We start from the raw sequence: 8616 nt of genomic DNA, 5'->3' as shown, positions 1-8616 counted from the left end.
CTGAACCGTGAAGGTGATTTAACTTCGTAACTTAAATGGATGAGCGTGCAGTGCTTCTGTATTGAGCATTTGGATTATTAGTATTTTTATTTAAAGTTCTAAGAATCGCTAATAGGGAGGCCACCATGATGCTGTTGGAAAGAATTAGGGCTTCAAACCTGGTTGGAAATCTGGCTCTGCCTTTTACTAACTGCTTGGGGATAAATTACCTAACCTAAGCTTCCAATTCCCCTATTTGTGGAGGAGGATGTAAGTTCATGGCCCAGCACCTAATAGATAATTAATAAAGGGTAACTAACACCATTCTTCAGTTAAGTGGAATACCAGAGTTTGTCCTTCAGTCAAAGGAAAACTGAATTGTGTTATGAAAGAAAATAAACGTAACTCCATGCATAGGTTCCGACTCTAGGAGAATATGAGCCAAACACTTTTCTTCAAGAGCATTTCGCCCAATTTCATGGACTTCCCCTTTTCCCTCTTTGCTGACGTTTTGTGTTTGCCCGCACACATACTCGTTATCTGTTGCTGCAAAGCAAATTGCCCCAAACCTTTGGAGCTTAAAGCAAACAAACATTCACTACTTCACAAAGCTTCTGAAAGTCAGGAACCCAAGGGTGGCTTTGCTGGGGATCCGGTCTCAGTGTCTCCTAAATCACGCTGGGGGCAGGGACTGCGGTCTTCAAGTTTGGCTAGGTGAGCATCTGCTGCCAGGCTCACTCACAGGACTATTGGCAGAAGGCCTAGGTTATTTGCGGGACAGGCTCCCCATGGCGCTTCTAATGACAGGACAGCTGACACCTCCCAAAGCAAGTGATCAAAGAGCGAGAAAGCTGTATTAGTTACCTATCTTTGTATAATAAATTACCCTCAAACTTCAAAGAACATTTGGCTTCTCATGTTGTCTGTGGACCAGGAATCTGGGGCCTCCAGCTCTGGGTCTCTCAAAAGGCTGCAATCCAGGTGTCAGCTGGGACTGCAGGCATCATAATTTAAGATTCTTAAGTGTCACCTGCGGTGGATCCTCTTCCACACTCACTCAGTTGAGTGTTGGCCTCGGTTCTTTGCCACGGTGAGCCTCTCCATCAGCAGCTTGCTTCATCAGAGCAAGCGAGCAAGAGGGAAGTCACAGTCATTTGTAGCTTACTCTCAGAAGTGACATCCTTAACTTTGGCCATATTCTGTTTGTTAAAATCTGGTCACCTGGTGCAGGCTACACTCAAAGAAAGGGTTTTATATCAGGGCATGACTATTAGGAGGTGAGGATTGAGGTGGCCATCCTAGAAAGCTGCCTTCCATGGCAACCAACACCCAAGCTGCAGTGCCTCTTTTTTTTTCTTTCTTTCTTTTTTTTTTTTTTTTTTTTAATTCATGAGCGACACAGAGAGAGGCAGAGTCAGGCAGAGGGAGAAGCAGGTTCCCTGCAGGGAGCCTGATGCAGGACTCGACCCCAGGACCCTGGGATCACATCCTGAGCCAAAGGCAGATGCTCAACTGCTGAGTCCCTCAGGCGCCCCTGCAGTGCCTCTTGTGACCTGATTAGCGAGATAACATTTCATCATTTCTACTTATTCTGTGGGTCACACAGACCAACCCTAGTACACCAGGGAAGAGGACTACCCCAGGGGGTGAGCACCAGGAGATGGAGCTCGGTGGGGACCATCTTGGAGTGCCTGCCGCAGTCCAGCCAGGTGAATTCCTCTTCTTCACCCGCCCTGCCTGGGCCCCCAGAGGCTGACGAATGCTCTCTGCCTTCTGATCCGTACAGCAGGCGAGGAGCAAAGGCAGGAGAGCAAAGGGAGATAGTAAGGTTGCCCTACTTATTCTCGCAGCCCCCTCGCTGCAGGCTGGCTGTACCTGGCTCCGGTCAGGCGGCACCAAGAAACTATCGACCGGATGCCCTTCGTGCACTAAGTGGCCCACGGCCTCCCTTAGTCCAGCCTCCCTCCAGAAGCAGAACTTTCCTTGCAGGATCGCTGTAAGGGTCACTCCCAAGAATAAGCAATGAATGCAATGCAATGCTCCTCTGTGTCCTCATCCGCCTCTGGCCAGCTGGGGCGCCCCCCATCTCCTGGTCCTCGATGGTTCCACCACTGCACCCACTCAGGGTTGTCCCACTCTGGGTTGACACCCCTTTCACTCCAGCGGGCTCCAGCTGCGAGTTGCTATCCGACACCCTAATGGCCCTCAGGGGCCACCGTAGCCGACTGCCCGTTTGAACTCAGGGCCCGCGACGCCGGCGCCGCCATGTCGTCTTGGGGCATTTCCGCCGTGGGCTCGCCGGGTCCCGCCCTCAGGCTCCGCCCATCAGCTGCACGTGCGACGGAAGCTCCCGGGCGGCCCGGCCCTGGTGTCTGTAGTGGTGTCTCATGCTCCTAGCGATTTGCTCCTCAAAGCCGACTCCGGAGAGAGAAGAGGTGGACGTCCCTATAAGCGCCCCCAGGTTCCTTTACCCCCATCCCGGGGCGGGGAGCGGGGAGCGGGGAGCGGAGGTCCAGGCATCTCAGCCCTGTATAAAACCATTTTTGGGGGGCAGCCTGGGTGGCTCAGCGGTTTAGCGCCGCCTGCAGCCCAGGACGTGACCCCGGGACCCCGGGATCGAGTCCCGCGCAGGGAGCCTGCTGGTCCCTCTGGTCCCTCTGCCTCTCTTTCTCTCTCTGTGTCTCTCATGAATAAATAAATCTTAAAAAAAAAAAAAAAGTTTTTGAAAATGCAAACAGAAAGTGGAGTCCGCATTACAGTGAAACTCTGCAGTTTAAGGAATCGTAAACGTAGCTTCCCTTTCCGTTGTAAAGTTGAAGCACGCAGGTCTGCTCGTTAGTTTATTTCAGTGATTTCCAGGCTCCTTCATGTTTGTGAACTGCCTGTTTATGAGCACGTAGTATATACTGTCTCCTAAAAAAAAAAAAAAAAAAGGAAAGAAAAAAGAAAGAAAGTGAAGTCATTCTGAAGCCCTGCTGATGCTTCCTGGTAAGGAGGTAGATGAGGCTGCAAAGCCACCCAGGTACATAGGAGGCCAGACTTCTGCCTCCCTGACCCTCACCAGGTTTCTTCTCCTCTGTGAGCCGCAGAGTTCTCCACTGTAAAATGATCATCTTTTGGAAAGGTTGTGGGGTTTAGGTGAACAAAAATGCCTGCTCTACGCTTGGCATCCTGTAAGTCTTCTGAGTTAGGGTGCCACGGGCATCAGTAGTCATTGTTAATTAATCTCCTGTTTCATGATTCAGCCCAGATCAAATCCTCAGGCTTTTGACCCGACTGCTGAGGGATGTCGGTGGACCTGCCCCATTTCCACGTTCACCCACCTCCTCTCTTCACCTCCCGAAGGTCTCAGGAATTCAGCACTCAAAGGTCTGGGAATCTGCAGATCTCTCTCACTGCCCCACCTCTCAGTATGTGCCCTGTTTCAAGCTGTTAAATAAGAGCTCTCTGCTAGTCCTCCCTTACAGCCCTCTAACTGCCCTGTGCTCTCTCTCTAGGACCCTTCAAGTCGTATCCTCTGTCCTGCCAACCCCTCTGTCGATCTTCTGGATCCCCCCTAGCTCTCCAGTCTACTCTCCATTCTGGCTCCGGAGAACACTTAAAAAACATAAACCTAACCATTTCATTCTCTAGTTGGGAACCTTCCGTGATTACATTTTGCCCTCTGGAGGCACCCCAGTCCCGGTACAGACTTACCAGGCTGTGTATGCTCCAGCCTGCCTTTTCTTTCTAAAATTTTAAAAAGTTTTATTTATTTATTTATTTATTTATTTATTTATTTATTTATGACACAAAGAGAGAGAGAGAGAGGCAGAGATACAGGCAGAGGGAGAAGCAGGCCCCACACAGGGAGACTGATGTGGGACTTGATCCCAGGTCTCCAGGATCACACCCTGGACCAAAGGCAGGGACTCAACCACTGAGCCACTCAGGTGTCCCTACCCTTTTCTTTCTAAAAGCACAGTGAGCATCAGCTTGGGCTAGTTTCTTCACTTAATTGTCTTGGGTATGATGGGAACTTGGGAGAGCCTTTCAGAAAGGTGAAGACAGTAAAATGGAGAGAAGGTGCTGGGTGCACAAGCAGAATCGTGTCCTCGGGAAAACAACCGCTCTATCAGTTCAGCAGAAGTTGAGGTCCTAGTGAGTCTCCAACGGGTCTCAGCTGGTGATTTCTTAGTTTATCAGGCAGGGTTTCTTGTTCTTTTGATTTGGTTTGGTTTGTTTGTTTTTGTTTTTTGCCTGTAGGAGCAGGTCATGAAAGTATTTTCACCCCAAGGAATCCTGAGAAATATCCAAGTCTTACACAAATCCAGTCAATCTAAAAAAAAAAAAAAAAAAAAAAGGACCTTCTGGGTCTATATTTTTCTTTAAAGATTTATTTATTTATTTATGATAGACACACACAGAGAGAGAGAGGGGCAGAGACACAGGCAGGCTCCATGCCAGGAGCCCGACCCAGGACTCGATCCCAGGACTCTAGGATCGTGCCCTGGGCCAAAGGCAAGCACCAAACCGCTGAGCCACCCAGGGATCCCCTTTTGGGTCTATATTTATTCAAAGTGTTTGCTGGGATGGAATCTTGATTCAAATTTTCCAGAAACTTAAACCAAAACTTTCCCTTTATTTTTATTTTTATTTATTTATTTATTTATTTATTTATTTTTAAACTTTCCCTTTAAAAAGGGCCCGTTTTGTTACCTTTATTAAACTCTTCAATAAGTATACATTTTTGTGGGGGTCACACAAAATTTAAATAAGGAAGCTGAAGGTAGGTGGGAGTTCCCAAAGCTGATGGTAACTGGAAACCTCCTATAGGATTTCCATACATGGGCTTATTCATTCCACAGTTGGCTAAGCAGAACCATTTTATAATGAAAGTGCAAGGCAATTCCCAGTTGGCAAATTGACCGGAAACAAAGCTGGGACCCCTATTTGGCCTCTGGTCAGTTTCTATTGTTCAGAGAGCCCAAGAACCTAATTCATTGTCCTTCTTCTTTGGGGACTACAAAGAGGCCCCAGGGGATCTTTCACCTGCTAGGGGAGAGGGTCTGGGCCCCACTGGGGCAGCTGGATGCAATCCCTTTGTGGCTGCAACAGTGTCCCTGCGCCAAGTCAGTTTCCAGTGTCCTGGGGTTCCCACTACTCTCCTTCAGGCAGTGATTTTTCCCTTTCCTTCCCAATTCCCTTTCCTCCTCCTCTAACCTCCCTCCTCTTTTCCATACTCCTTTCCCTCCTTCTTATACTTTGTGGGGCCACTACCAGACAGCTACGGCTTAGCTCCTCTCAGCCTGCCTCCAACGGAGCAGACCTTGGTGGAACCGGCTCCCCCTGATAGGGACCAAGTGAACTTGGTGGAGGTATGCATCTGATAGTCACAGAAAGCTATTATTTTCTCTTGCTCCTCTTGTTCTGTGGTTCTGAGTTGCCTGAACAGGCGCCTCCCCCAGCCTGATCCACCCATGGGCAGTGGGCAGAGTGCCTCCCGCAGCCCCTGCTTGGTTTCCTTCTTCTCTTCTCCAGTTCCTGCTTCCAGCTCCCTCCTTCACCCACTCCCACTTTCAACCTCAAGACTCCCTGTTTTGTCTTTAAAACTCCTGGCTGCTTCTCCATCCTCTGTCCCTGTCTGTGGGGACAGGATCTGTGCCAGTTTCTTCGTTGCCTTGCCAGTCAAGAATTTGTCACCAGATTAGATCTCGTTGTCCTCTGAAGATGGCCTAAATAATACACGGGCACAGGTGTTCTCTGACCCTAAAATCTGTTTGCTCTCTTTCTGCCTGTCTGGTTAGCCATTTTATTATTTTTCAGCCCAAAGAAAGTTCAGGTTAAGATTGAGCAGGATGGGACACCTGGGTGGCTCAGCAGTTGAGCATCTGCCTTCATCTCAGGGCATGATACCAGAGTCCTGGGATCAAGTCCCACATTAGGCTCTTTTCGTGGAGCCTGCTTTTCCCTCTGCCTGTGTCTCTGCCTCTCTCTCTCTCTCTGTCATGAATAAATAAATAAAATCTTAAAAAAAAAAAAAAAAAGATTGAGCAGGACATGGACTTGGTGTGAGATTGAGGAACTCGAGGAGGTTGCTGGGACACATTTCAGAACTGTGGGACCCTCTGTACTTGCTTGTCTCTCTCTCTTCTCCACAGCCTTTATTCCCATAGTAACTGGGCCTGGGAGTAGGCATGTATCCCGAAGATGCTCAATCTTGGAAGCCCTAATCCAGTGTACTTCCTTGATAGTAGCACACCAGAAAATTACTTGTGAATATAAGAAATGCTCAGAGGATTCCAAAAGACTTCCCCTTGGGTTGCATGCTTAATAATTGGACCAGTTCAAATTAGATGGCTCGAAGAAAAAGAAATTAGTTTTCTAGCTGGGCCTGGCCCCAGTACACTTTGGGTAATCAAAAAAAAAAAAAAAAAAAAAGCCACTAAATGGATCCCTTAATTTTTTTTCAATTGCATCTGCTTGGTAAATGGTTTCAAAAGTGGGGAGAAATCCCTTATGTGCAGGCCTTTATGAAACGGTACTGAGACCCTGGCTGGCAGGACTCCTGGGGTATATGTGTGGCCTCCATTTCTACCCCACCCCCAAAGGATTTGAGCCAGATTTGCTCATGGATCTTCCAGCTACTTCCAAACCATCTCCATTCAGAATCTCCTTTTCAGGTCCCAGTGGGCTCCCCTCAGCCTCCTGTTCCAACACCCCCTTCAATCCCTAAGCCTGTACCTTATCCTAGTTAGGTTCCTAAAGCACCAGAACCCCCCACACTGGAGCACTATCCTTGATGGGATTCTAGGAAGACTCCAAGCTGGTTCACTCCTTTACCTTGCCACCACCCCAGGGTCTTTCTCCCCTTTGGGAGGTGGTTGATGAGGATGGGGCAATTACTGGAGTGCATGTCCCTTTTTCTGTGAGACACCTAGGGATGTGCAAAGAAAGGCATGGTAGATTTTCAGAAAATCCTGATAAGTTTAGGGATGAGTTTGTCAGACAGGCTGGTGTTCTTGCTGACCTGGCAGGCATCAGTGTCATTCTGGCACAGTTGCACCCCTGATGAAAGAGGTCGCGTGAGGAGAAAGGCCAGAGAGTGTGCAGATGGTCCAGTAACCGCTAATCCTTACCACCAAGTCTGCTGGGTAGGCAGTGAAGTGGTCCCTGAAAAAGACCCTTCTGGGATGCTGTGAACAATATTGACCAAACTAGAATGAGGCATTATACTGTTTGTCCAAAACTTGCAAATTAGGATAAGTTTAGAAAGATTACTCATGGGAAGGATGAAAACCTGGTAGTCTTTGAGTTGGGTAAGAGAGATATTCAGAAGAAGGCAGACCCAGACCTGGAGTGTGTGGACAAAGGGCATTGCTGGCATGCATTTGTTTTGTTTTGTTTTTTAATTTTTATTTATTTATGATAGTCACATACACAGAGAGAGAGAGAGAGAGAGAGAGAGAGAGAGGCAGAGACATAGGCAGAGGGAGAAGCAGGCCCCATGCACTGGGAGCCTGACGTGGGACTCGATCCCGGGTCTCCAGGATTGCGCCCTGGGCCAAAGGCAGGCGCTAAACCACTGCGCCACCCAGGGATCCCCGCTGGCATGCATTTGTTACCCAGTCTGCTCCAAACGTTAGGAGAAAATGATAAAAGTGGGAGGTTGGCCCTTGGATTCCACTGTCAAATTTGGTGGAGGAGGCCTTCAAGGTCTATGATATAGTAACAGAGGCAGAGTCTGGTGGGAGTACTCCACAGAATGGTTCTAGGTCCAAAAACACCCCATTTACAGAGACCACAAATCTCATACGAACCCAGTCTCTGCATCCACCCAAGACCCGTTAACGTGACCACAACAAACTGTTTTAATCCATCAGCCCTGACCTGGTAAACCAATGTAGATCCCAGGTTACCCCCACATAATACCTCTTGTGCTTCTTGTAGGACCCTCATCTATAGCCAGATTACAAGAGGAACCTGCCCACCAAAAGGTGTAGTTAACCCTACCCCGGATCCCTTTCCTCCTTTATGTACAATATTACCATCTGTAGTTCCGACACCTTGTGAGATCCAGAAGATATGGCCGTGGTGGTGTAGTTACCTGGGCTGTTACACAGGGCCACGGATGTGCTGGACTGCCAACACTGAAAACCAATGAGACAATGACAAATAGTCCTTGTGACTGCCCCTAATGCTCATCCCTGGGTCCTTCAGAACCACCGCCACCCAGGACTCTTAGGTTTAGCTAAAGGAATAATGTTCCTACAAATGGTAAATGGGAAGGGAATAGTGGTTCAGTACCTTGATACTAATCATAGTAGAGGTGATGGGACTGTGGGGTATATTGCACTCCCTGCCCTGAGGATATTAAGGTATTCTCCAATAACCCCTATACAACTCCGCTATCACCAAAGGGATCCAGACAAACAGTGGGTCTACTGATTACCAAAATAATCATCTTGGTTGGTTCCTTGATAGGACTAGGTAGGGAATTAATTTACAACATCTCATACAAAAGGTCATAGCCACTGTGTCCATGATATTAGCCAAAACTGGACAGGATTTTATTATTTTTATTTTTTTTAAAGATATTTAAAAAAATTTATTCATGAGAGACACAAAGAGAGAGAGGCAGAGATACAGGCAGAGGGA

At 48.0% G+C, this 8616-nt stretch overlaps 1 long non-coding RNA gene across 2 annotated transcripts in view; it reads left to right on the top strand.

Annotated features, from left to right (window-relative positions):
• Positions 1-2316: 2316 nt before the first annotated feature.
• The window catches only part of LOC140631073 (uncharacterized), a 46228-nt gene continuing 39928 nt past the window's right edge, over positions 2317-8616 (top strand). Inside the window, exons 1-2 of one of the 2 annotated variants that reach the window (XR_012028741.1) lie at positions 2317-2440; positions 7909-7955. This is a non-coding gene — a long non-coding RNA (uncharacterized lncRNA). The remainder of the gene's footprint in view (positions 2441-7908; positions 7956-8616) is intronic. The other variant, XR_012028739.1, reaches the window with a different exon arrangement.

The sequence above is a fragment of the Canis lupus genome, chromosome 1, assembly GCF_048164855.1.
Source record: "Canis lupus baileyi chromosome 1, mCanLup2.hap1, whole genome shotgun sequence".
In the NCBI taxonomy this organism is placed as follows: Eukaryota; Metazoa; Chordata; class Mammalia; order Carnivora; family Canidae; genus Canis; species Canis lupus.
Note: the sequence above shows the minus strand (reverse complement) of the source record. Positions and strands in the feature narration are given on the sequence as shown.